General features: G+C 51.1%; 1 protein-coding gene across 1 annotated transcript in view; it reads right to left on the minus strand.

Annotated features, from left to right (window-relative positions):
* LOC119438181 (maternal embryonic leucine zipper kinase) overlaps positions 1-22846 on the minus strand; it is a 123751-nt gene that overhangs the window by 20586 nt on the left and 80319 nt on the right. The window lies entirely within an intron of this gene.

Below are 22846 nucleotides of genomic sequence, written 5' to 3' on the forward strand. Positions count from 1 at the left end.
CAAACTCCCGTAGAAAAGCGGTGCATGCACGCACGAGAACGTATCGCATACGTCCCGAGCACGCGCACGACACACCCGAGGAACGGCGCGCGTGCGCGCGCGCACACACACACACACGCAGCTTGGCCTCTCGACATAAGACCGCGCCGCGATTTCTGAGACAATGGGAGCGCGGGCGCCGGTGCTTTTTTTCTCACGAGCGGCGCGGTCGGCGGCGGCGGCGCTCCCGAAAAGCCAGGGGGCGGAAATCATTTGCCTCGGAGCCCGGGTGTCGGGATCCAGGTAACGCTACATCCGTCAGGCGCGACTCTGATCGATGCAGCGTCGCGCTCAGAGACAGCTCCTCCGAAGCGGGACGCGGGCACCGCCGTCGTTACGGGGGAGGGTGGGGGTCGCCAGCTACTTTCCCCACCGCCTCCCTTCTTCTTTGACTCCCATTTGCGGAAATAAAAAAAAAAGCGTTTCATTTATAACACACCTGCGGCAACGGTTCCTATACCTTTTGTCCCTTCTCTCCGGCATCGTCGTCGTCGTCAAAGGCTGCGCTCCCATCTTATGCAGCCACCGCTCACTAAGGGGAGCTCGTATACAACGCGCGCGCGCGACACAGCAGCGGGTGGGTGGGTGTCGCGCGACCTGGAAATCATTCCAGAGCTAGAAGAAGACTCGAGGAACGCCGGCAGCAGGTAAACAGCCGGGGGGGGGGGGGGGGCAACGCTTCGGAGGCGACACGCGGCTAGAAACAGCGGATTCTTCTTCACCTAACTCCGCAGCTGTCCGGGACCTTTCTATCGCTTTTTTTTTTTTTTTTTTTTAGCCTCGACTGAAGCATCATTCGTCGTCCCCATCTACTTACAGGGATGCGCGAGACTTTTCGAAAAAAAAAAAAAACAGCACTGGAACAGTGTCATCCGTTGTAACGGAAGCAAGTAAAACAAATGTGAAATACAAAATGAGGAAAGTGAAGGCCAGAGTGTGACGGATACACAGAACTACGCGCAAGAAGCACTACAATAATACAAATATAATACTATTACGACATCGTCCGCGATGTCGTAATATGAAACAATAAAGCACGGCCCACATGGAGCGAACATTCACGGCGAACTTCGCGCGGCCCGCATCAGCGCGGTGAAACGCCAGCGTGCCGCCGCCGTGCTGCACCCACATGCGGCGAAAAACAGGCGGCCGCCGCCGCCGCCACGATTTCAGTGTTGCTAAAAACAGCGTGATTCCATTCCCTGTAAAATGCAGTGAACAAATAGTTTTGTATCTGCAACTGAACCATATTGGTCACACCTGGACGGCTGTGATCAGTCGATCATTGTACGCAATGCGCGCAGCTTTTGTCGCCATATTCGCTCTATGGCTGGCTAGCCGATTCAAATGCGGCGGCAGGAAGTCGGACGCGACCGCGCCCTGATTGGTCCGCGCTGACAGCCGTCATTCGCCGCTTCTGGCGAGCGGTTGACCGCCTGCGAACATATCTAGCCCGTCGAAAAACTGGCGAACGGCCGCGCGCGGCCGTTCGCCAGTTTTTCGCAAGAAAATGTAACCGAAAAGCTAACCGAAATACGAACGCGACGTAATCCGCAGAATTGCGCCTCCTGGCTAAGAGGAGAGTCCCGCAATATTCTCAGCGAAGGGTAACTTGTTGCCTTGCAATACTAAGATCGACTATCTTGCCTAGGCAGTCTGTCAGAAAAATAAAATTTTCTCATCAAAATTAAACGTGGCCAGGACACACGCTCGGTTTATCATCTTAACACACCCGGCAAAAGAAGAAACATTATAGCAGACGACAAAATAGACGAAGAAAATGCTGCAAAAATTAATCAGCAGTAATAAGCAGGGGAGAGGAAAACAAAAATCCCGGATGATTACGATACACCCTAACGCGAAATTTGGGCGCCGCTCCATACATGTTTTCATTTCGCGATATATTGGCTGGCGGCGCGGACAATGTCTCGTGCGGCACATTGCAAACGGAGCGAAGAGTGGCGCAACTGCCTCGCTAATCGGGGCATCGCGAGAAGCATAGCGCGGGTGGATTCACCGCAGCCGCCGTAGACAGACCTCCGCTCATGCAGCGATTTGCTTCCATACATATGGTGTCGGTGGACGCGCTCGCAGCATGCCATACACCTCTGAACAGACGACGGCGCTGCTGTGGCGCCATCTCGTAGCTATCGTCACTGCAGAGCCCGTCTTGCGCAACACTACGATTTTCTTCTCAGGCTTTCGTTATACCTTTCTCATCCGCTTCCCGCTTCATGGTTGCGCTGCACCCTCCTGGGGTAATGCCGGGGTAATGCCAACGCATTAAAAAAAAAAAAAAAACAATCTCGAGAATAGCTGAAGAACTGAGCTCGAGGGTACAATCCCGGTGGTCGCATTTCGATGTGGCCGAAAACAAAAACGCGAAACCGTTAATGACTAATTGAACGCCGCTGAGCGTCCTTCGAGTTATGAACTAATCGCGGGCAACCGAGCGCGTTGAGACGCTTGGCGAGTTTTGATTTGGCTTTGCCGAGGCGCAGTTAGAACGAAAGCGAGAGCTTGCGCGGATAATACAGGCTTGCGACAGCGAGGGTGACGTGCGTCGCGGCGATGCCCTCTCCCCTCACGCAACTCTACGCAGGCGTCGCCTTTCGCCCGCTCAGCTCCAGCGAGGCGCGCTCGTGACGTGGCGTCGCAGCCAATGGGAATTTAGGTGCCATTTCGCCGCTACAGACGCCGGCTTTTTCGCTCAATGGGCCATTTGACGCTATCGCATCAAAAGAAAAAAAAAAGAAAGAACGTTTACTTATATTTAGGTGCACGAACCCCAATATCCCACACTACGGCATGCCTCATACTCAGATCGTGCTTTTGGTACGTGAAATCCCAGAAGTTAATTTTATATTTAATAACAGAAGCAAAACAAATAGCAGGCGAAAATGAAATGGGAGCCGAAAAATTTGTGTAGCAGAAGGAAAAGAAGTAAAACTATAGTAGCGGCAGTGGTGATAGTAGTTGTACTATATCAGCAGCAGTTTAGGGGTAGCACTAGAAGGCGTCATATATGTAATAGAAGAAGGCGGACATAAAAGAAATGCGAGAACGCCGAGTCGTCATAGCTTGGGTTGCTTCTTTCTTGTTCTCCCAATCATGTCCAAATAGAATGACCAAGGCGGACACACCGTTTTTATCTTCGCCGCAATCGCGCCGAAGAAACAGGACAGACATCGAACTGCAATACTGTCGCAACACTAAACTGAGTTGTAAAAACTCTACGGTTCACGCAATGAATACGATTAAAAGAACACTGCTGATTCCCGACATAAACCATCGTGTCTATAAGGGTGGCACCGAGGGTAAATTTCGATTGGAAGCGTTATCAAGCCGAAATGAGAAGGTAACAAGAAAAAAAAATGAAAGACTGCAAGAAAATGAGACTCCCGAGTTATATATACCTGCGATTTCGGGTGACTCGCGGTGTAGAAACTTCAGGGCGTTGCCAAGTGGTTCCTTGCGCACGGCCAGTGTGCGGCGTTTACGACCCAGTTGGCACGCCGGCGTCAACGAAAACTTCGCAAGGCCCCGCGCGAGAAGCGCAAAAAGAAACGAAACAAAGAGAAATAAGACTGACCGGAAACTCGATTCCCGATTGTTCCCGCACTTGACGCTTTTACGACCGAGCGATGAAAACGGCGCAGGGGCAGCCGCACAAACGAGCCACTCCAGACTTTAAACAAAAAATTGAAAAAAAAAATTGATAACAAAAATAGAAAAAACAAAAAAGTATGTGTGTGTGGCCGCACATCCATGCACCCCTACACGTATACCGTTCGTGCTGCAATGACCTCCTCAAGAGTGGCGCAGCTTAAACTCCCTTGATATATAGAAGAGAAGGCACTACGCAAACACGGCTTAATGTAACCTAGTATACGAGCGGTCCTGTATTGCGCGCCTGGCATTTCGCCGACGAAGTGCAAGTTCGCCCCCCCCCCCCCCCCCCCCCCCGAAAGACTGGCACTATAGAAAATGGTAACCGAGACGCGCGCGCGGCAATCGTGAAGTTTCGCGAAGTGTTTAAGTGCCGAAAGCCCGATCTGATTATGAGGCACGCCATATAGTGTTAATTTTGACTACCTGGGGTTCTTTAACGTGCACTCAATGCACGGTACACGTGCGTTTTTGCATTTCGCCCCCCATCGAAATGCGGCCGGGATTCGATCCCGCAATGTCGTGCTTAGCAGCGAAATGGCACAGCCGCTGTAAGCCACCACGGCGGGTGGTCTGCTGCTTTTGTTCCCTACTCGTCTGTAAACCGTGTCCGAGTCGCTGGCCATCCGTGTGGCGTTCAATATATCTGATTAGATGGGCATTACCATAAGCAAGTCTGTCAAAAGAGCTGAATAAGAATTAAGCTGTTTCGAAATACACATTTCGCGGTACGACCGATTTAAGATTTTCAGACGATGTTTTCAGTGTCGTGCTATACGTTTATCGTACTACACTTCCGTGTTAAACGGGGATCTATAAATAGCACGATTAGCTATTGCAAGGATGAAGCCCTTCCGTTACACACATATATAGTGTGCGCGCTCTTTGTGGCTGAATAACACTTCGCCGCTGCATGCCTTCTTCAGAAAGCTTTCTGCATGAGTTCGTTCTTTTTTCCCCGCTTAGAGCAAGGCACTCATGCGAGAAACCTTACAAGGATGCATAACGGGTAGGGTACGGTAAATCAGCGAATAACCTTTAAGAATTGTCGGTGATACCTGCTAAACCAGAGCAGACCATTGATAAGTAGTAGACAGTGTTTAAACATTGAATTAAAATTAAATTACCGGGTTTTAAGAGCCAACACCACGATGTGATTACGAGGCCCGCCATAGTAAGGGGGGGGGGGGGGGGGCTCCGGATTTATTTTGACAATCTGGGGTTCTTTAACATGCACCTAATGGACAGCGTCGAGCTCAGCAACGCAACGCAATAGCAACTGGGCTACCACGGCGGATAGAGAGTTGACCATCAACCAGCGTTGCACAATTTTATATTGATGAGAGATTTACTGTCGGTGCGTTCCTGCAAGGACGCTACGAGTAGGAACGGCGAGGCAGCTAGATAGAGACACTCGATAGAGTGTCTCGATAGAGACACCAGCCACCAGCAGCGCACGCAGCGCCAGCCGAGCGTTGGCGATGCTGCTGGATGGAGGCGCGTCTTCTTCACAATATTTATATATAAACAGCAGGTGTTTTAGAAACATGAAAGGAAGATGCGATTATTGAGCGATTTCTTCGGTATTGCTTTTACCAATGCAGCATACATTTCAATATATTACTAGCGCCATTAATAAAACAAGTCATTGTGTAAATTACACTAATAAACTAGTTTAACCAAACAGACAGACAATTGATCAAATGCAAGAGTTGACTCATGGTATCCGATAGGAATTCATAACCACTTCCAGACATTCAAAAAGCTGACGCTGCTATAAGTCTGATAAGTTGCAGAACACCAGCAGAGTGTTTTACCTCTGACGCCGTGTCAGTAGTCGCTCCATTGACTACGAAAAAGTCCCTCCCAAAGACTAATATAGATCGTCGACACAAGCACTCTTTAGTCTATGTGTTATAAAACGGGGATGCATGTCGCCTGGTTCCGACATGGAGACAACGTCGAAACATATTGCCTTAGATTTCCAACGTGCACACTGACTTATTATGTTGATTACGCGTCAAGACTCGACCTAAAAAACGTACGTGTATAGAAAAATAAAAAACAAAATTTTTTTGAAAATTGCTGATGCGGCCGAATACAAACAGGATGGTTTTCACCGAGTGAAAATAAAATAATTCCTGACCGAAGGGGACACGACTACGCATTGCTTTACCAAGCCATTCATGTTTAACAAATACTATATTCTCCAGAGAGGTCTTGCACATCCCGACTTTGCGATGCATCGCTAATCAGAAATTTTATCTGAAAGCGACACGTCGCCGCACACATATCGCGAGAAATAGGCTGCGGGGGCGTATTTTTTACGTTCGCAAGCGAAAGGCACGATACGTACCGCGCGTCGCTTTCGTTCAACGCCAACCTCCGCAGCAACAAACTATACCGCGCGTACGAAACAGCTTTTCTCGCGAAAGCGAAAAGATGCACCGAACGGAACACCGGCGCGTGCACTTCGAATGCCGAATGGCGTGTCAATATATGACGAGCGCGCACACGTCGTCTACTACAGGCTCGCATAGCGAGAACACTGCACTTCTTTCTGTACAGCTGCTTTCGCACAACAGAAATAAAGACGTGTGGAGGAAAAAAAAAAAAGAAAAGCGCCCTCTCAGCTCGTCAGATGAGCGCGCATATCTACCAATGGCGCGCGTCGAGACCGGCGCAGTGGAGGAGGAGGCCGGGCCGCCGATTGGCTGGCTGCACGCGCACAGTTTCCTCACGGCAGCTGCAACAAAGACTTGCAGAAGCTGCACGCGCGCCAGAAAAAAAAAACGGGGGGGGGGGGGGGGGGCGGAAACAACGGGCTGATATTGATTGCGACCCGCCGGCAACGTGCGTATACACGTTGCTTCCACACTCTTCACCCCTTTTGCCCGCATACGCGGCCGCGCGCGAAGCCAGAATCCATAAATCACAACGGTTGCGGAGATGAGCGCCACCAAGCCGTGCCAGTAGCGACGACGGAGAGAGAAGGCTATGGCTGAAATTAAAGACGGAGAAGGGGTGGGACTAGACGAACAACAAGAGCGGAGGTGGAAATAAGAAATGAACATGCCCGGCCAGGTCAGTCTACCACACACGCACACCTTGTGTCCGTGCACGTATAAGGCTTCCTGGCGCGGAACACAACCTTACAAGCATGTGTTCAATGACGGGATGAACCCGATGAGTTGCTGCCACACGGAGGCGATGATACTTGCGTACACGCTTAATGACCTCACACGTATGATTCCTTAATGATAATTAAGTAGCATAGTTATTCGAGAACCAGAACCAGTGCGTCGAGGCGACTGGGGGGGGGGGGGGGGGGGGGGCTGCTCCTTTTTTTTTTTGTACATTTTTTTTTTCTAGAGAGACTGACGAAATGAAGGTCACAAAATTAGTCTGCAGTGTTTACATGGACACTGCGAAGTTCTATGAAAACGTCAAGTCAGCCGTCATTGCCAAGAACGCTCATTCTGGGTCGTCCGCTGTATAGATCCCATTTTCCCGTGAGGACATCAGAGCGCTTGTCACGCACATCGGATGGCGAATGCAAGTTGTATTTTAAACTGACTCTGAGCGTCAGTACGCCCCCTTTATCGCATCGACTGTCAGTGCACCTACAGCATCCCCCGGGTATGGGCAAGCACGTTGATGGCGTCGTTAATCGGTTGAGACTACGTGTATATATCCTACACCAGTAGTTTTTTTTTTTTTTTTTTGGTTAAGACTGGGCACCTCAGCTAAGCCCTGTACACTGAGTGCTAACTACCTGATCACAGTGCGCAAGTGTTGTGCTACTGTCACACCGCTATACCGCCGCGCGGTTAACTGCAATGAATTTGCTTGGTATACGCGTGCACTTACAGGCTAGTGATGGTTAAGGGCCCTAGGACAAAAGTTATGAGCAAGAGGTCGAGGATTCGATTCTCGGCCGCAGCGGCCGATTATCGATTAGCTGTTGATTGGCTATCGCAAGGATTGGCTATCTCGGCCACGTATTTGGGCTAGGCTAAGCACTACGAAGTCACCCCCAGCATTTTCCGGAAATTATTGATCAATTAGCTATTCATTGGCTATCGATGACTGACTAAGCTTAGGTAGTCCCAACCATGCTTAGCTAGACTTATCCAGGCTCAGCTTCGCTAGTTCACAGGGGTATGTGCCCTTCCGCTTGGACCCTTTCTGCAAGCTACCGCCAGGATCGGCCCACATTTTTTGTGGACGACTAACGGAATAACAGCCCGCTCCGCTGTTAAAAGAGAGAGAGAGAGAGAGAGAGGGGGGGGGGGGTTCATGTTAGCGCTTCAGCAATTTTTTTCAGTATACAATGTTTCCTCTTCTCGCCGAACGCATAACCACCAGTTATGCAGAAAGCTCAGTCCCTAAGGCTTCCGCCATTATGTCGTCAGACAAGCGTTCAATCCAGTCTTGCACGCATACAAATCTACGCGTCTCTACCGCGTTGTGCAAACTCGAACGAAAAAGCAGGCTGCGATACTCTCGGCAAGCTTGAGAAGCGCGGTAATGCTAGCGTGCGGAACATATAGGAGAGATAATGGAAAAGCAATGTGGTCTAGAATTGCACTACTCTGTTCCCGGATACGGACAGTACAGCCGCATCCTACAATTCTGCGTCATTTTCACGCGTGCATGCGAGCGCTGCAATAAAGTGCCCCAGCCTCACGGTCGTCCAAATTCGTGCGATTTAAATAATATTACTAAAAAATATAAACGCGGCTACACGTGCGTATATCCAAACATTCAACACAACGACTTGGGCGTTTCCTCACGCTCCAACTTACACTTCTTCACGTCAGTAAAGCCAGCGCAGACATAAATAGAACAATGCGAAAAGCGGCGTATACCGAGTATGGCTTTTACACATGTACACCCCGGCCCAAGCACGCGCTCGCGTTCACTGCGCGGTACAGCGCACGACGGAAAACGACGAGGCACGAGAAGGCAGCAGGCGCGAAGGCGAACCGCGGCTCTGAACATATGTCCAAATATTTCGATCCGGGCTGCTGGTCACTAGAGATTCCTTGATGCCACATTACCGTCTCCTTCATTCTACGAGGAACGGGAGGAGGACAGAAATTTCCGAGAAAAGACTTAGAGCGTGCCGCTTTCCGATATATGAATGAACTTGAGAAGTAATTTTGCAGGAACACGAACAGAGGGCAAGACGAGAATCCCGCAGCGAGCACAGAGGCACCAAAAAGAATAGGGAGAAGGCACCGAAAAATATTTAGAAACACAGAGAAGAGCATACGTGACAGGCGAACAGGAAGCGCCAAGGAATCTCGGCGACAACAACCAAACCGACAATTGTCTAGCTGGGAGTCCGCGGATCAAAAGCTTCCGACATGCGCATTCCGAAGCAGCTGGCACACGCTCCAAGCGGGGAGCAAGCCCTTACTAAGGAGGCGGTGGGGAAGCAGCCGTGATGGGGGGGCGGAAAAAGTCGCGCTCAGCCCCCCCCCCTCCCCCTACCCCCCCCGAAAGCTCGACAACGAGACGGACGAAGCGAATACGCACAGACCGAGAGCCTCCAACGCTCGTCGCCACCGCCTCTGGCGAGGCTATACATTGCCGCTAAGACAACGGCACGCCATTGGCCGACGTACGAGGTGCCCAATAAAAACGGCGAACGAAAGGAAGCGACAGCCCAAGGGTGGTGGTATATAGCAGCGGTACGGTAGGCCCCCGGCTCCCGAATAATAGGCATTCGCGCGGTCCAGACCGCCGAGTAGCGCCTGCCGCTCCACACACGCACGCACGGAAGCGGCAGAACTGGTAAGTACCTGGCTGAACGCAATGTCATGTGGGCCGCCGCCGCCGCTGCCGTGCGCGCGCGCTGGAGGAGCCGTGTTCGTGGGGCCGTGTTTCCGGTGGCTTCGTGGCTCGAGGCTTGCCGTCGGTGCAACAACAAAAACAAAGCGGCGGGCGAAAGGAAGAGATGGGCCTTGTTTGCGTTGTCGGGCCCGCCGCTCCTCTCGGTCCTCATTTTCGTTTCCCTCCCAGAGCGGCGCGAAGAGAGAACTCCGCCAAGAGGAGTCGGCGTTCTCGACGGATGGGAAAAAAAAAATAATAATAATAATGAAAAAAAAAAAAAAAAAAACGCGGGCGGCCCCGGGGTTTCCTTCTTCCAGGAGGGGGGAGGTGCGGCAAAAGAAGCCCAGGACGCGGGAACAAAATATAAAGAAACGCGCGCCCACCCGCGAGCGCGCGCGTGCGAGCGCGAGTTTGCGATCATTCGCCGTCGGCGCGCACGAGAAACGACGCGCCGCCGAGAGAAATGACAGTGTGGCGCGCCGACGGACGAGCGCTCGTTGTGGAGCAGGTCTCTTCCATTCCATCGTGTACAGCCCCCTCCCTTGCCTACCACCGGTGACGCTCCACCCCCTCGCCCCCTCGAGGCTTTATTGGGTTGCCCGTGGCAAGCAACAACAGAGAAAGTGTGGTAGAAAATAAAGTGCTCGCGCCTCTGTTTTCGTCCTTTAATGTCAGACCCGCTCCGAAATGGTACTAAGCATCCCCTGTTACGAAAACAAAGTAATCGGCGTAGGGGGGAAAACGTAGAGTCAGTCGCAGCGCACTGATATATGTGAAGTGAAGGTCTCTGGATTAATTTCCATCGGTAGGCCTCCTTTACGTGTACACATCAGTGCATGGGTGCTTCAGCCGTCCGCAGCCACCAGAGTGAAAACAGGTCAAACGAAGCAGCGACCTTGCACTGCGGACGCCACAGCCGCCGAACCACCGCACCGGGTGGTTTATAAGCCGGAAGTACTCTTTTGATAGTGCATGTCAAACCCAAATATAACGAACCCGTGGAAAACGAATTATGTCATATCGCACACGCAAAACATACTAGGCGATATTCGTGCAAAATAAATCGCTTGAAACAAACTGGACACTGTATAGCATCGAGCTCCGAGAGCCTACAACCTCCGATAAAAAAAAAAAAAAAAGACGCCTGCCCCAGTTTTTTTTTTTTCTCTCTTTCTTTTTTAGCGTATGCCGTTCCAGCATTTCTTGTTTGCTTTTATTTCAATTTCTTTATTATAACACGACAGAGAGCTAGGTCATGTCCGGTTGCTGCGTCACTTACACATGTCGCTGCAAGAGTCAAGTCACCACGGGGCGTTTCAGCCCTGTCCCACAGCTTACTCTTCGTCCTAGTCGCGCATAACGGGCTCAACGTAAACGTTCCGTTATACACGAGTTTGGATATACAGGAAATTACTTGGTATATCAACCTATATTTGGCTCATGACCGAATTCGTTATACCCGAGTTTGACTATATACATTGGTGGCTGCCTAAACAGGGCTTTGTCGACTAAGAGTGCTGTAAGCATAAGAAGTTTAACATTCCTGGCTTTATGGGCCGTCGTTACGCTGTGCGACGTACGAAACGGCGCAGGTGGCCTCGTCCTGCAAACATGCGCCAGCTGACGACGCTGTATTAAGCGCAACGGCGTCTGCGAACAAACGCATTCCGATTCAGCGACTCCTGCCAAATGTCAGCTTGCCAGAATAAACGTTCCTGAGCTAGCTCAGCGGCTGCAGCTAGACAGACTTGCTTCCCGCGAGACGTCGATACCACAAATCTTCGATGCCCGAGAAACGTCGTGTACGTTTTAGCGTTTTAACAGCGGAGCTGTTTAAGCCGGGCGTAATGTGTCTGCTGAATCCAAAAATGTGGGCCGATCCTGGCGGTAGTGCAGAAAGGGTCCAAGCGCAATGGCACATACCCCTGTGAACTAGCGAAGGCTGAGCCTGGCTGTCTAGCAAAGCATGGTTGGGACTACTTAAGCTTAGCCAGTCATCGATAGCAAATCAATAAGCCAGTCAATAGCTAATCGATCAATAATCAATAAATTCCGGGAAATGCTGGGGATGACTTGGCAGTGCTTAGCCTAGCTCGAATACGTGGCCAATACCTTGCGATTGCCCATCGACAGCTAATCGATAATCGATCAATAATCAATAAATTCCGGAAAATGTTGGGGATGGTTTGGTACGTAATGCTTAGCCTGGCCCAAAAGCCAAGACTAGCTAGGTACCCATCAGCTCCGCTGTCTCTTTAGCATTGCGCCTTCAGTGCAAGCTACGCTATTTTTATATACAAGCAGAGAGAGAGAGAGAGAGAAGAGAGAGAGAGAGCGTGCGTGTGTGCGTGTGCGTGTGTGTGTGTGTGTGTGTGTGTGCGTGTGCGTGTGTGCGCGTGTTTTAACCATACAATTTTAGAAACAGTTGCTTAAATTGCGGATTTGAATGCCGTCACATTCTAATGCACCGTTTTTTTTTTTTCCATTCTTGGAAGTCGCATCTGATTCCGAGATATTTATTAGCCAATTTCAACGGTAAATTCAGGCAATATCGGAACCGAGCGCACCGGAAGCGCAGAAAAGGCGGCCCGGCTATCATATCAGACGGAAACACTCCGTGACGACAAGCGCGAGTAAGCTTGAAACTGAACGTCTTGGCCAGTCGAGTCAGCTACTGATACGGCATGTGTGGCTGTCTGCCACACATGCTTGCCGAAAAAAAAAATAGTATCTTTATTTTAGAGAAGAATGTTATGTGGAGCAGGTTCAGTCAATTTAGGAACAGCAACTTCCATATTTGGAGCTGCTCAGCATATGAAAAAAAAAAAAAAAAACTTGCCTTTGGAGCGGAACTCTCCAAATCTAGGCCAGCTCAATGAAATAAGTGACGCAATACCATTTCGACTGTGGTAGCATTCGGTTCCTCACAGCCGGTATACAAAACCACAGCGTGTATATGGTAGAGTTGTTGCAGTGACCGCAACCGCAATCGACGAGTTCGACCAAAGCGGGAGGGCGTCTAATAATCCCTGTTCCGTCACGGCAGACTGCGAGTGACTGTCGGCTATTGCTTTTTTTGAGGGGAGCTGCCTCAGGTACTCGAGTATGTCGGGATCAGAGAACAATTCACGTTCTCACGTTTCAGATTTCAAGAAGGAACAACAAGGTCTAGCACATTACGGTGACATGTGCTGGTTAGAAGAATAAGGATCTTAAAAAAAAAAAAACAGTTAACCAATACCATCCTTGTTTCGTCAATACCATCCTTGTTTCGTTTCCTGAAGGGAGGCGCAGGTTTACAAGAAGCTCAAACGTGCCACAAGTGAACGAGGGAGGAGGGCGAGAAAGGCGGCCACGTGAACCGAGCACATTGGTTCACGGTGGTCAGATTCGTGCACATCCCGTTTATAATGACAGAGCACGAGACTACGTCGAACAATACCACGCAAAACAACGCGGCTAAGCACGCCACAGAACGCCCCGTGCCGCGAAGAGACGGCACTATAGGTAATCCAGAATAACTCGTGCTTACTGGCAATTGCTTCCTTCCAACGTGCACCGCGCGATGATCGGCAATTTGAGTGCACGACTGCTGTTTCCGTGTCGTTTCCCACCAACCCAGGGTCTCGCCCTCTCCCGCCAGGGAAGTCAACGACAGAGGGGGATAAAACGCCCGTCATCATCCGCGCACAAAAGGGTCGCGCACGCTGCCAATCACAGCCGAAGCCACTCGTCGCAGCGCGAACGATACTCAACACAAACGGGGCCGGGCGGTCAGGCGAGCAAGGTCGGTTGAGTGCAGTCCAGGGGATCGCTGGGGGCCCCCGCAAGAGGCCCTGATTAGAGGCAGAAACAGCCCCCGCGGGGAGGCAGGACTAACGGCGACCCCTTTCCGGCCGGGAACGGGACTCGCGCGCACACAACGGCGTCCACGGCGCGCCCATCTGGCCCAGCCGGATAACGCTTACAACACTTCATCTCTCGGCCAGCAGTGGCGGCGGCAGCATAGTAGACAAGACTCGCCATCGCTCCACGCTCCCGCGGGGGCACTTGCGAGGGCCACCGCACGATGCGCGCGGAAGCCAATATCGGCAACAAGCGAGGAAGAGCCCCGCTGCCGCCTTGGGATCTCGGCGCACCGGCCGCCGCCGCGAACGGTCCGCCGCCGTCGTCGGGCTCGCGGGAGGCCGCAAAGCGGCAGCTGCCAGGGTTGGGAGCAGGGGCCATGGGTCGGCGCCAGCATTTTCGGCGAATACAAAACGGGGCGCTGCTTTTCGGCACAGCGGACTCGGTGACAAAACGAAAGGGCACGCGTGGCGTAACGCGCACGGCTCCTCAAGCTCCGCTCGAGCCGCTGACGGCTGCATGCCCAAAAGGGTTGTAACAGACGAAACAGGTAGAAAACTGTGTGGAGTGGCGTTACTCTTTCAGATATAGACGCACGCATATGCTAGCAGTTCTCGCCCACTTTCCCTTGCATTACTACCGGTATACGCTTCTTCGCAAACTCAATAATTCCAGAGGAGGTCTGCATACAACTTGCTCCATCTGAAGTGAAATCATTTTTAGGAAAGCAGGAGCAATAAAAAGACATTTTCGCCAACACTTTTGCCGCCACACTGCCGAAAGCGGCGGTGTTCGAGAAGTATGTGTTTCGCAAGATTATAGCTGGATATTTAGCAACACTTTACTAGTGAACTTTTGAATCACGAGCACTAAGGCACGCAACTGCAGTTGGAAAACTTAGGTTGGCTAGTGCTCAAGCCATGTCCGCTTATCATAAATCCTGATGTTTGCACTATAGTTCCGAGATACTGATTTTCACGTGCCACAAATTACAGTGGTGCTACATGCAATTTTATCCCACAGTGCGTAACGAACGTGTGGACTTTAGAGAAAATTATACATCAAACTTCGATGCATCCTGCAGTACATTTTCGGAGGACGCATGTCTCGAAGCAAGATCTTCGCCTCCGGATTTACGGTAAGTGGAAGTGGCTTCAGCACTATAATACCGGCCTCAAACTGAGCGATTGCAACATGATTGATAAAGCGCTTAATTGAAAAGATAATTAGCGAATTAGCTTATTTGCGCGTACTGCTCAAACTTTATTAGCCACAAATAACGGGTTTAGAAAACCTAATTAAATGAAATTCTGAGATTGTACGAGCTAAATTAAACAACAATCTGATGATAATGAGGCACTACGTATAGTGGGGGGACTGCGGATTCATTTTGACTACATGGGGTTGTTTAACGTGCACCCAATGAACGGTACACAAGCGTTTTTGTATTCTGCCCCTGTCGGAATGCGGCCGCCGCGGCAGGAATCGAACCTTGCGACTTCGAGCTCAGCAGCGCCACGCCATATAGCCACTGAGATATAGCGGCAGGTGTGTTTAAAAAAAACCTACCTCCGCTGTGCCGTCTTAAGAAATTTAGCCTTTCATTCACAATCTGAGCGAAAGCAAACGGTATGCGAGGTAGAAGCATGGAATCAAGGATGGAAATCGGTTCGTAATCAGGCAGGAAAAAAAGAGAGAAAGCAAAAAAAAAAGGGGGGGGGGGGAGGGGGAGAAGGGTCGAGCTACCATTACATACACGCATACATGACCTTCGGGTTTGGAAGCAGAGTTTGCCTTCAGGCCACTCTACCGTGCCGCTGACAATTGTCTCGCAATGCCAAGTTCTGGCTATATACTGCACATCCTGTGTTGAAAAGTGACACCATCGCGTTTGTTCTATCAGATATACCTAAGCTGGCGCAATGTCGACCTAATAGGTCAGTGAGAAAAAGAAAAAAAAAAACTAAACAATTTCATCGTCCTGAGGAGCGAATCCGGCTAAATTATGAAGAGAATCCGAAGAAGAAAACAGGCAACTAAATTAAATTCTGGGGTTTTACGCACCAAAACCACGATCTGATTATGAGGCACGCCGTAGTGGGGAACTCCAGATTAATTTCGACCACCGGGGCTTCTCTAACGTGCACCTAAATCGAAGCACACGAGCGTTTTTTTGCATTTCGCCCACGTCGAAATTACGCCGCCACGACCAGGAATCGAACGCGCGACCTCGAGCTTAGTAAGCGCGACGCCGCAACCGCTAAGCCACTGCGGCGGGTGAAACAGACAAACTGAAGCCAGGAAAAATGTACGGTAAATTAACTGCTACGTGCAATTGAAATACAGAATAAAGAAAAGGAAAGTGGACGAAAAGAATTTGTCGAAGGCGAGAGCCGAAGCCGCCTCTTTCGCGCATTACTTGTGCAATGCCCTATACCAAGTGAGCTACAGCGGCCGGATATACCTCCATCCACTTTCTTGGGTACTTGCGTATGCGTAAGAACGTCTGACCCCACGAGTGGTTAGTCCGCGTAACTCACGGCCATGGCGGCGGATGTGCAGCATCATTTGAACCGCAGGTGTCTCTCGTATAGTACAAGTGATCTTCGGAGCAGGCAACTGGCCAATAAGTACTCGTATACTGCCTCGTGGCACCAAAGCTGCCAAATTCGAGGCCATCGATTGCTATGGAATGAGCGGCAGAAATCACGTATCCTTCTTGCGCACGAAGAAGCAAGCCGCGGAACAGTGCGGCGGTGCAAGAGCAAAACGATACACGACACCCGGCAAACGTGCCCTGCAACGCCATCTTCTGCCGCCGCGCAGCGGCACAAAAATAACGAGTCAGGTATATTAGAGGATGCTTGAGCAGTGGGGGCTTACAACAAGGCCGCGCCGACGATTCCGTGGTGCAACCAGGGAGCAGCAATCATCGCGATCAATACGATCGAGCCGCCGTCGGAGAATGTCCGTACGCTTTTGTAACGCGAGAATCGCACGGAGCGCAGATGAGCAGACGCCTAATGCCGTGTAAACGAATTTGTGCTTTCCTATATATACGATCCGTTTTTGGGCTGTTTCTACGACGACTCTTCCGACTTTTGGCTCTTGCCAGCATGCGCAAATGCTACAGGAAAACAACGAAAAAACAATGTAAGCGCGGAAACGTGACAAGACCGGGCGGACACACACCTGCGCTATCTTAAGTGTCCCGTTTTTCCTCCAAGCTCTGAATTTTATCGTACCAACACAGATAAACCCGCGCCTTGCTGTAGGGAAATCGCGTGCTCTGAGATACGTGAACTGAGCTGGTGATGTACACATTTTCCTTAATACATATTTTAATCCCCTGAGGCGCATAGCCCGAATCGGCGTCTTCGGATGGATCACGCGAAGAGGCAAAAATTACTTCGCAACGAACCGCAATGTTCTGATAGCTAATAAACAACGCTACGCTGTTTTTTTTAATTGTTTGCTTAATTTAGAGCGCACGCTGGCTGCCATTGCGGAAATGAAGACCGTAACAATGAAGTCATATCCAATTGCCAGAAATGCGGTGACCATCAATTTCGATATATCAGTCCCCCAATTCTTTTGAAAATGTCCATCGGCGTTCCAGTTAGTTTTCACCCCGAAGTGCACGGGAAGGGCTTTCGCACTACCATGAATCAGAACGCCAATGGATCGCGCAGCACATTTTTAGGGACTCAAATCTCGCAGCTGGCGCTGCTCTCAGGGTTCCTGCTAAGCAGTTACGACTTAACTATTTGACCAGCTTCAATTTTTCAATTACATCATATGCCCTAAAGTACACAATTATGAAGTGAGTGAAGCCTTCTTAATCAGCCATCTGAATATTTTTATTCATCGTGCAAGTAATGCTCATCTCTTTCTTTCACACGAAGAGGCCTGATTCCGCGATATGCCACAGGCAATTTTCGAGAAATCTGCTAAAAAAAAACTGACATACAAGTCAAACACCCAGCAATCGTTGCTAAAAGTTGCCAGAAACTTAAGAAATTAAGAAAATGGGCTCTAACGTTAGTCTCTGGCCACTAAGGGTCTCATGCTAGCACAAGGTCACTAATAAGCGCGCCACCAAAGGAGGCAAGATTTTGCAGTCAAATTGAGCAAAACTCAGCAGATGTTTTCAGGGCGAATACGTCAAGCTAAAACGACAATGCCCGCCCTTGACGCCACCTTAATTCTTGAGCCACTTCGATGGATAGTTGGAAACGCGAGTCGTACGTGCTGTATCCCACGCCGCATATACATCACGCGCTATACTATACACCATAACCGCGTTTAAATCGTGCAGCATATCTGCAATGACGAACGAGGAAGGAAAAAAGTACACGGTGTAAACATGCGCACGTGCGGTCCAGTCCAGTTCCCCTCATTGTCTTCAATATACGTTTAATCATGGCTAGAGGGGTGTGAATGTTCGCGCCACGAATGCTGTCCCGCTTCCCACAGTCACGCACGATTAGAGGCGACAGATCTGAGCTTAATAACGCGTAATTGATTACTGGATGAATGCACCGCTGTAACCCCGCGCGCTTAGCAAACACGCGGCGGAAAAAAATAGAGGGAGACAATAAAAGACCAGATATAACGTACGGTTTCGTTTTTTTTTTTTTTTTTAACTCTCTCTCTGCGTCCCCCACAAACAAGTAACACCCTAACATGAGCGACAACTGGACCGCAAGTGCCGGACATCAGATAGCGGCAAGAGAAAAAGAATACCGAAGCACGTGGCATGTCCCACGCCGGCTCATTGTCCATGCAGAGGCAACAAAGCGCGCGCCAAACCGACCGGCATCTGACACGCCGCCCAACCAGGCGATAGACTCCTCGAACGAGAATGAAATCGGCAGGCAGCATAGGGCGAGGCGCGTCGCGAGCGACAAACACAAACGCTCGGCCCGACACACCGGGTGACACGCACGCGGAACAAAACAACAGTCAACCGGAGGCCGGACGCGCGCGGCATAATAAAGAAACGAAAGGAGATGAGAAGAAGACGCGTCGGGCGACCAGCAAAACGGAAAGGACTTGACCCATCGCGAGCGGCGAGCCGTACACGGGCGACCGCAACCGTTCTTTTCACAGACTACACACTCCCTCGACTCGGGCCAAACCGGCCCCACAATGGGCGGCCGAGAGGCGCCAGTCGACAGCCCCATAAAGGCGCGCAATCAAACAAACATTCGGCAATGGTGTCGGCCAGTAAACAAGCGGGCCGGTCACTGCAACCACGAGTGAAGAAGAGAGCGAGTAAAAAAAAAAATGATGACAGACACACCAGCGCGCGCGTAGTGAGGACTTCCATCCCCCCCCCCCCCCCCCCCCCGAGCCGCGCCAGCGTGCGCCCAGAAAGAGACCGGGATGAATCCGTCTTCCGACGGCCAAGAGGCGAACACTGCGCGAACACGGCACACAAGAGCGGGGCCCCGCTACCCCACCACCGCCACGAGCGACCAACCGACCGACAGCGGCGATGAAGTCGTCACCCCCGCACCAGCGGCGGCCGCTGCTCGGCGCAGCCTTTTGTGGGACCGCGCAGTCACAATAGAAACTTCGGAAGTGTCCCTCCCCCTCTTTGCGTCGCCCCGGAGTCGTTCTCGCGCGCGCGCGCGCCTATGTGAGCAGCAAGCAGCCCGCCGTTTCGCATGCGGAAACACGCGGCCGGATGCATGCGCGCGCGCTAGAGAGATTCACCCGAAAACAGCCACGTGTCGCAGCAGAGAAAAGTCGGGCCAGTCACTGCGCCGTCGTCCCCTTCGAGCACATGGAGTGCCAACTGTGGCGGGCCTGCCATCGTGTCCTGGCGGCATTAATAAGCAGACGTGCGAACGTGGCACTGCTGATGCCCTCCAATGTGTGCTCGCTTGGGGGACGGAGAGGTGGGGGGGAGGAGTCCATAACATACAACGGCAAGGAATTCTCGCTCAGTGTAGGAGTGCTGGAACTACCCCATGAGACCACTGCGATGTGCTCAAGACGTTTCGCGGCTGTGGTCACAAGCTAAGAAAAAATAAATTAATGCTCGCTCAGCCCTCGAGCAAAACGCCGCGCCAACTACCAGGAGTCGTCAACCACTGCCAAGCAGTGGGGTCTCAGCTTGGGGCTTGGCTTTTTCTTAGAGGTAGCATCGACGCCGCCGAATCGCGCAGTCCTTCGCGAGTCGCACGCGGCACCCCGCCGCCTCTGTGGAGGATGCCATGCCCCTCCTCTGCGCGGCACTTGCGCCAAGCTGGCTGCGTTCGTAGCAGAAGAGGAGGCCTCCGTTGGGCACCCAAGCCACATGCGATGAACGGTCAGTGGCAACGAACACGCTACGCTGATGGGTTCGCGGCCAGCGCTCATCGGCTCCCGCCTCATCTTTCGACGTCACTTAGCTGCCCAAACACCTCGATACTCGTACAGCGCGCGGGGAAGCGCTGGCGCCCATCGGTGCGCGCTTTCTGACGCGATGGCAGAGTGCGAGGCTGCTACGGGGGTGCACGCGGGTTGTGTGTGTGGCCGAAAGCGCAGAGGGCACGTCACAGGCATACGAACGATAACTACCGTCCGATACTGTGCAGGGACAGACTCCAGGGCACTAGCTCTTAAGGTGCACGACCCTGGGGACGTATTCTGCGACGATCACTTTCGGCGATAGCATCGCCTCGGCGACAGTATCGCCGTCAGGCCCGCGCTGATTGGTTGGTTGAGGAAAATCGGATACGCTGATTGGCTGGTTGAGCCCTACGTCACGCGAAGGCGATAGTATCGCCGAGGCGATCGTTGCAGAATGCGTCCCCTGGCCTAACAGTGCGCCGAGTTGCTACCGCGAGCACGGGCTGTCTGCTGATGGCGTTGAAGCGCTACTCTGGCCGCGTGGCCCCGCGCTCACGTGGGGCTAACCCGAACCTGTGCACCTCTCTGGGGCAGTCGGGGTTTGATACCAGGCTGCACAGGTATCAAAAACGAGGCGCCGACAGCTCGCAAATGTCCGCAGATTTTGTAATTAACCTTTCCTCGATTCTCTCTTAGCTGTTCACTCTCTCTCTCTCTCTCTCTACTTTCTCCTCTGCTGTCTACTTTATATCCCATGACCTCTATTCCCTTTCGGCCGACGTACAGATGTCCGTCGTCACTTAGTCACGCGTTGCGACCAGCAGAATTCGCGCTCCTTTTCGTTTCCCGACACTCACAAATAAAGATATACGTGCACGGAGCTCCTTGACGAGTGAATGTTTAGAAAGGGCCACATGAACTGTTTACTTCGCAAGCTTACTCAGTTGTTGGGACTAAGGGGACTAAGAAAAACATGACGCACGAGCATCATCTCTAATTCCAATTTGCTTTGTATTATAAGCGGCGAAACCCACTTTTCTAGGGCCCGAGATAATTCCAACTATAACGCATCTTTCGAACTACACTAACAGCCTTTGACAGCCCAACAAAGTCTTCCATTTCACTTGCGCGACACGGAAGCAAAGCTTTCTTATTATCTCATCACTGACATTCGCCGAAATGTAACTTTGAAGCACCCACGCTCAAATAGAAGCTACCTCTATAAATAAAGCGGTAAATATGAAACAGACTCCTTAATACCCGGCACCCTGTTTCAAGTAAATAAAAAAAAACTTTCAAATTGCTGTGTCGTACGATTCCCTAGACATAATATGACAGCACTTCCACACATCGTGCCACAACTGAAAAATAAAGCGGCAAGTGGACATCCACGCAAAACCTACTTCGTCTAAACCCACAGAGGCTTTAATGCAACGAATTCCGTTGCGTTCCCCTGTCCGCAGTTATTCTCGATATCTTGGAAAGAAATTCGACTGCGGCCGCCAATGGGAGAAGGTGATGCGGGAGTGGCGTCCCGGCGCGGCTCGGGTCGATGTGGAACCATTAGGCCGGGATCTGGCCCGCCGTCCGGCCGCTGTCCCTCCGTTTCCGATGCGTCCATATCCGGACAAGCCGTGCTATTTCCGCTTCCGCTTCGGGCCTCCTTCCGCGCAGGAACATCGCCCCCCCCCCTCCCTTTCCCCCCGTATTCCTTTTTCGGGATCTCTCCTCTTGGTCTGGAAGAAGGGAGCCCCACCCGCTGCCGCTCGCGCAATCGACGTGGGTGCCGTCCGTCGATCGGACTACACTACAGCTAACACGGCGAGCAGCGCCGAGTCTCATGCACCAGCCAATGAGAATGTCTATAAGCCCGCATGTATCGGCCTGCATAGCCTTGCTGGGAGCCATCATTTTTACGTCGTCGTCTTTTGTTGGTAAACCGCCGACTTACTATAAATGAAAAATGCCAATTAGAACATACGCGAGCGAACAGTTCAATTCATACTCAAAAGCACAGTGTGCTCGCAAGAAAGGTGTGAAGAGTAGGAGAGCGATATCTGATGCTATACAGTGAAACGCCATGCAATAGCAAAACGGGTCGAGCACGCACACACACACGCACGCACGTTTCTTTGTTTTTTGGTTTTCATGTGGGCAAGAACGAAATCGCGCACAAACGCAAGCCATTATTAAATAGAGCAGCAGGCACAGTTCTGCACAAAGTCGTTAACTGAGCACACGTTAAACATTGAAAGCTTTCTTTAGACCGACAAGGCTACACCACGTCGACGTGCAGCAAGTAAGTGTCGGGGACGCAGGACAGCCTTCAGTGTTACTTTTATTACACGACTTTCAGACACCTTTCGAGAGTCCCGACGACACGGTCGACGCATGCTGCGTTTTTTTTTTTTTTTTTTGCAATATGTAGTAGTGATCAGAGAAAAGCCGACTCGCGCGCAGAAAAAATAAAAACTTGTCTTTACAGTTCTAAAACGATATGTTCGAAAGAATAAGTCGTATTCTTGATAGAGGTAAACCACAATGCGATGGCTCTCAACACAAGCGTCCATTTGTAACTAAACAAGCTTCTACGCGACATTCAACGGCTGCTAAAAGCTGCGTTGAGCATCCTGTCCCAACACTTACGAAGGCAAAGTAGCGGGAAATAACATCAAGATGGCGTCGAAGTAAAGCCTCCCCAAACTACTAACCGCATTGCTGATATTTTGAATTCGTATCAAATTATTTGTCAATTCTTATTGCTTTCTTTCTTAACTGGCATGCTGCAAGGTACCGCTGTAAACCGGAAACCATGCGCGCACAACGTAGTACGTACAGAGCGATCGGAAAATAGATATTTTTTCACATCAAAACGGCATAACGTTAGCTAGGGCTGAAAATTGAACCGCGGAGTGTCAGGCGTCACCAAGATTTTTCCAATCTGTTTCGCGACATTGCGTATATATATACTACATAGTAGGCGGCCAAAGCTCAAGGTAAGCTCAAGGTCAAATGCACAAGTGCCCCAAGTGGCCCGTTGCGACGGGCAGCAAGGAAGCGACGAAGTCTTCACTCGGTCTTGCGCCTAAACATCTATATAGTGCATTCC

This window comes from Dermacentor silvarum, chromosome 1 (genome assembly GCF_013339745.2).
Source record: "Dermacentor silvarum isolate Dsil-2018 chromosome 1, BIME_Dsil_1.4, whole genome shotgun sequence".
NCBI classification, from domain to species: domain Eukaryota; kingdom Metazoa; phylum Arthropoda; class Arachnida; order Ixodida; family Ixodidae; genus Dermacentor; species Dermacentor silvarum.